The sequence below is a fragment of the Culicoides brevitarsis genome, chromosome 1, assembly GCF_036172545.1.
Source record: "Culicoides brevitarsis isolate CSIRO-B50_1 chromosome 1, AGI_CSIRO_Cbre_v1, whole genome shotgun sequence".
Taxonomy (NCBI): domain Eukaryota; kingdom Metazoa; phylum Arthropoda; class Insecta; order Diptera; family Ceratopogonidae; genus Culicoides; species Culicoides brevitarsis.
In genome coordinates, this window is record NC_087085.1 from 35,968,454 (window position 1) to 35,974,678 (window position 6,225).

Here is a 6,225-nt window from a genome sequence, read left to right on the forward strand (position 1 = left end):
ACGTGTAATAAAAATTTTACGTTCTAATAATAATATCGCTCGGTAGTAAACTACTTCTCTATATGGAGCCTCGTCTCGTGTCATCGACTTAGAAATCAATAAATACGTAATATGAACAAAAGTTTCGAATTCCTTAACGCCAAGTTTTTCTACAGCTGGCACACATGGTTAGCTATATACCGACTGCAAAAAAATAATAACAATAATAAATAAATAAAAATAATGCAGAAAATATAAAATTTTTAGTGGAAAATATATGCCTCTAATAATAATGCAGGTTTAGCTTGATTGAATTGATTTTTTTGAAAAATTATAGACTAACGACAGAGTTACAATTTAAAAGCAATATTTTAAATGGAAACAAAAAGTAAGCCATATTCTATAATAAAATATATGCAGTAGAATCGAGCGCACGTTCTCTCCGAACGAAGTTTGAATAATTGTTGGGATTTCGCAATGCATCGCAGGCTGTAATTTAGAAGTGTTGGAACAAAGCTGGCACGATTTAGCTTTTGATTTGATTGAATATGAAAAAAAGAGTAAAATTGATATTTTTATGTGTTTTCAGTAATGGGCACAAGGCTTCAAGTGTCAGATCCGACGACTTTCGCAATAATTATTTTTTGGCGTTAGTCCAGTAACATTGAAGTTTCCTGTTATAATTTATCTACACATTATACACGAAAAAATTTTCTAAAATATTGAACATGCAAATTATTCAAAGTCATTAAAATCAATGAAAATTTCAATGACATGTTAAAATAATAATAATAATATGAACAATCGCCACATATTTGTATCGAACATTATAATTGGTAGAAATCCAGATTAATATCTCTCTCCTTTAATTCATTTAGCCACTTTGGCCTAACAATTACAATTGTAATTTGAAGGATTTTCGCGTTTTTCTGCGTTACGTTTGATATTTTAACAAGCCAGAGCGTAACTCTCGCATTGTCATTATGTTTAATCAATCGGATCTGTATCAATAAAATATCATGTTTTCTATTATTATTGTGCAAAAAATTTTTTTATTGCATTTCTTATGAATTTACAACAAAAAAAAATATTTAAATGAAAAAACAATTGTCATTGTCTGAAGCTTGTTATATTTTAGTCAGACCTTTGCGAAAAATTTATGAGACTGCGCATTGATTGATTTAATAAATAGACCTTAGAATTATTTATTAATTTTTTTCTATTGCGTCAGTTCTTATAATGACATCACTACTGACATATTTTTTTTTACGAAATTTATGACGACAGAAACTCTTAATGTATTGAGTTGGAATTTGAGATTTTACAGAAAATCCAGAATTATTCATAAATTATAATAATTTTGTGGTGACTCTTCAACAAATATGACCTTTGAAAAAAAAATTCAAATTATTTACAATAAAGTCATCAAAATGCCCATCCTTACATCCTATCAAATTTACAAAGTTTAAGTCATCGTCCATTAGTTGGCGCATCGCTCATATTAATTGCCATTGACTGAATATAAAAAAAAAACTTGCAAATTGATCGTGACCTTTCAAAAGAGTTCGAAGTGTCGTCAACGTTATCGTCATTTTGTTTTTGCATAGAAACCGTCATATTTTTTTTTCTTTTATTCTTTTGTATCAAAAAAAAAAAAATATCTTGACCCCTAACTGTGACATCAAACATACATTAATATTTCTATTCATAACTAAATGAGATAAAAACACGAATATATCGAACGGTACAAAGAGAAACATCCAGTTCGTGATTGTAGTTTGAAAAAAAAAAATAATAATAATAAAGAAATACAAGAAGCGCAAAGAAGACAAATCAAACGAAATTGAAAGTTGTATGTCTAGTTTTGTGAGCTGCTCTATAATTTATGTAGAATATTAATAGCCATCGAGTGTGTATGTTCTAAAAATATCACGCAAACATGATGGGTATGAGGTGCGTGCAAAAAGAAGACGCGATGACAACGATAAATGTTTGGAATAAAACCAGGGAGGTGGTAGAAAAGGAATTAATGATAATGGTATATGAGGAGACATACATTCGGAATTGTGAAAAATTTGTGTCTCGCAACTGAAAATTTCTGCGATGTTTCTCATTATAAGAATTTTCATTTTTTTTTGCAGTTGAAGATTGATAAATGATCTTCTTCTTTGATTTTTCTTTTTTTCAATGCTATATTTTCATCAAAATTCACTCGTTCATCAAAATTCATCAAAATTTAAATCTTACTCCTTTTCATATATTTTGATGATATGTTTAAATTTTCCTGTGCTTATTATATGAACACAAAGTTTAAGTATTGCTAACTGATCACAGAACCAGAAATAATTCTGACCGTCTGCCTTACTTCTTCTTTTTGATATATTAGCTTACTTCTGTATTTGATATAATGTTGGAAGACTTGGCATGACATATTAACTTGCAGTATTTCCAATGGACTTGTCTACTATTTCATCCTCATATCTGCGGAATGAGATCCATGCGGTTTTTCCAAATTTCTTCTCTTTCATATTTTTAAAGTTGCAATTCTTATTATCATGTTATAGTTAACATCATTCGAAGCTGTTTGTACTAATTTTTTAAAATTCTGAAATAAGTCTGGCTTATACTTTGCACGACTACGTACTACCATATCTTACTTCATCTGGAGTTCTTTCTGAAAATTTAAAAAATATATTAAAAAAAATTATGAAATCTTTTATAAAATTGAAATACTTACAAAAAATTGAATTAACATTGAAATAAGTACAACAGAAAGAATGAATGAATTTGAAAAAAAAAATAATTTATGTTTATTCGCTAATTTCACGAGCTGCGAAACTTTAATTTTTCACACTGCAATTGGCAACACGGGATGAAATGTCAAAACGAATGAATCGACATTCTTTTGCCTACACTAAAATAATAAAAAAATATAGCAATAAAAGAAGAAGATCCGTTGTTCAAGGTCGTCTTTGTGCCACATAATTCATGTTATTAATGCTTTTAAGAATGCAAGAATTTTTATTATGAACATTAAATATTTTTATTTCTTTATAATAAAGAAATGATTTGTCCCGTCTGTACTTCCTTCACTTCCCATTAAAAATTCATTTAATCCTGAGGTATTAGCGCCACACTTTCGGATCATCTTCTTAGAAACAGTCTATCGTGTGAAAGGAAGCAAAAAATAATATTGAGCGAAGGTTACGCAGCGGCACTCGCGATTAATGACAGGTGAATCTGACAAAAAAAAACTTAGGATTAATCAACAACAACAAAGTAAAAGGCGTTTTTGTGCGTTCTTTTTCTCTTCGTTGATGCTTCACGTATATATTTTAAATGTAATTAATTAAAACTAGTTTTTATTTTCGAGGTTCCTCGCCTATGTTCATTGCCCCCCAGATTGGATGACGTTTAAGTCTTTCGTTCAATCAAAGCCGTGTCTGGCAATTTATCTGCAAATTTAAGTCGTTTTCGGATGTTTTACTAAAAAAACTTAAAATTAATATAATAAAAGTTAAAAAAGATCACAAAAATGGCAGCGAAACCGGAAAAAAACTTGGTTATAAAAAAATATCAAAAAACGACCTTGTTTTCTTTTTATAAATACTTTAAATTTATTTTTTCTCATAAAAAGAATCTTAAGCAATATAGAAACTTTTATTCAAATTTGAAAGTCAAGGTCGCCAAGTTAATCAGAAGATCTATAAAAATAATAAATAAATTAAAAGGATGATCTGATTAATTACGAAATATGTACATTTAAGTAAAAAAAAATGTATTCCTAGAACATTGTTCAGACAAAGATCTCATTAACATACACCTTTGTCGCTTACGATTTTTTTTATTACTTCAACCTGTAGCTGTGACTTTTAATGCGTATGAGACTAGTTTTGAATATCATCCCCATACATATTTTATAACTTTTTGCACCTTTTCGTCAATCGATTGACACACTCAACCTTGAAACGTTTAAAAGTTGCTAAATCTGCATTCCTTTGAACGAACCATCAAACGAAATGTCGATCACAGGAAATTGATTGACTTGAAAAAAGAACTACAATTGTCGTTACTCGTAGTCTCATATCTAGTCTTGATGTTATTAAATTGAATGCCTCCTGTTTGACAGGTATCACCTTTTGAACAACAACAAAAAAAGAAAGAAACTACGAGGAACATGCAAATCTACAATAAAGAAAAAAAAGTTGCCACGTGCATTTGTATTTTTTTCCTCAAGATGCGATTTTTTGTTGTTGTACTATGTACGTGACCTTTCCATAAGATCGTTGCATAAAGATAACTAATTTAGTATGAATGGACTTTTATCATCTCAGCAGTGAATAAAAACATTTAAATTATTATTATTATTGTTCAACGAGTACCTGACAACTTACTCTTTGACATTCTCCAGAGTACCAATGAAGTTCGTATGTTATTAACTTGTAACTTGCGTTAAGTTGTTAACATCTTCCTTTTTGAGATTATCTGCACTTTTAATTCTACATGTGGGTAACTGATTTAAACGTCTTTACATGATTATTACCATTATTATGCAAATTGCATTTAAATTGAATATGTTATAGACGACACATGATATGACAGGGATGGATCTATAGAGGGCGCTGTGGTTATTATGATCTTTGCAAGAATTTAAAAATTGAAAAAGATCATCAAAATTCCACAGAATATGGGATTTATGTTAAAATCTATTAAATTGCTTTAAATTTTAAACTGAGAATCCTGAAATTTTTGTATACAGGGTTGCCAATAATTTCAAAAATCATCTATATTTTCTCTAATATGAATATATTTTGATGCAAAATATTTTTTTTAATTAATTTTTTCAAATTATGAATAAAAAACAAAAATTGCATCAGAAATTTGTTAAGAGAAAAATGATTTTGATATTTTTGGCAACCCTGAATGTCATTTTCCAGAGCTTTAAAAAGGTTTTTATTTCTATGAGATTTAAAAGTTTCTTACCAAAAAAGTTGAAAGTACAATATTTTCATCCTTTAAAGTTATTCAAAGACCTATCCTCAGAAACAAATCAAAAGTATGATTATTTGACTCTCATTTCCGTCCCTGCTGATACGAGAGAACACTATATCATTTGTATGAAAATGATGATGATCACGTCAACAAATCGTACTGTACGTGTCATTACGATAAAAGGCATTGCACGAACAGCTTCCACATTTACTTTTAAATCGATATTGTTTTCCGTTTATTACAAAAGTTTAAAAATAAGTAATCACATTGTACTTAATTGAATATAATCATCATGTATAGACAAAACATAAATTGGAAGTAACTACTACTGTTCAGTAGCTAGCAGCGATTTCTTGCATTAATTATGTTATTTTACCATTATGAGGAACACAATAACTTCCAAGGGCTCAAATGAGTCCCGTGAGAGTAAAGTTGCAACATTGTTATTATAATGCCAAAACCTTCATTAATTCTCAACCCTGAAATATGCAAAATAACCCTCACTCATCACATGGATGGCTAAATGTACCAATTTGTCTCTAACCTGTTGACTTTTGCAACTAGAACACCATTTGCATTCAATTTGTGTTTCAAAAAAAAAAAACTAGTTGACAGTCGTCATCCTAATACCAAAACAATTGTATTCAAATTATGTATGCTCTGTAAAAAAAAACATATTGCAGCAACAATAATGTAAGGCGCACAGAGCCAAGCCAAGAAAAAAAAACAAATGAATGCACACTCAACAAGACAAAAACTGGGCTTGGAGTTTGTAACACATAATAATTTATATAATGAATTTAAAATTATAAAACTACAAAAAAAAATAAAATAATAATTGAAATTGTAGAATAGAATGTTTCAAAAGTCAAGTGATTGTTATTATATTATTATTAATGTTAATATTAACAATGTAGCAGATGATGTCAAAATCTCTGTATGGTTTACCTGTAGACACTTGTTGTTTGTCTGCGTGAATAAGACAATAATATCAAGAGCACAGTCTATCATGAGAAACATCAAAAAGGTGATTTTACATACAAAAACGATGTATTTGCACATATCTCTGCACTCAACTTTGCTCTATCTACACTTCCAATCCACAGACATACGATACGATTGAGGTCAAAACTTTTGCTTTTTTTTCACAAAATAATTTTAATAATAAAAATAGAGCTGAGTGTGGATGCGAAAAAAAAGACGGTATTATACAATCAGATGAGAATAAATTTTTCATTTGTTTAATTGAATTTC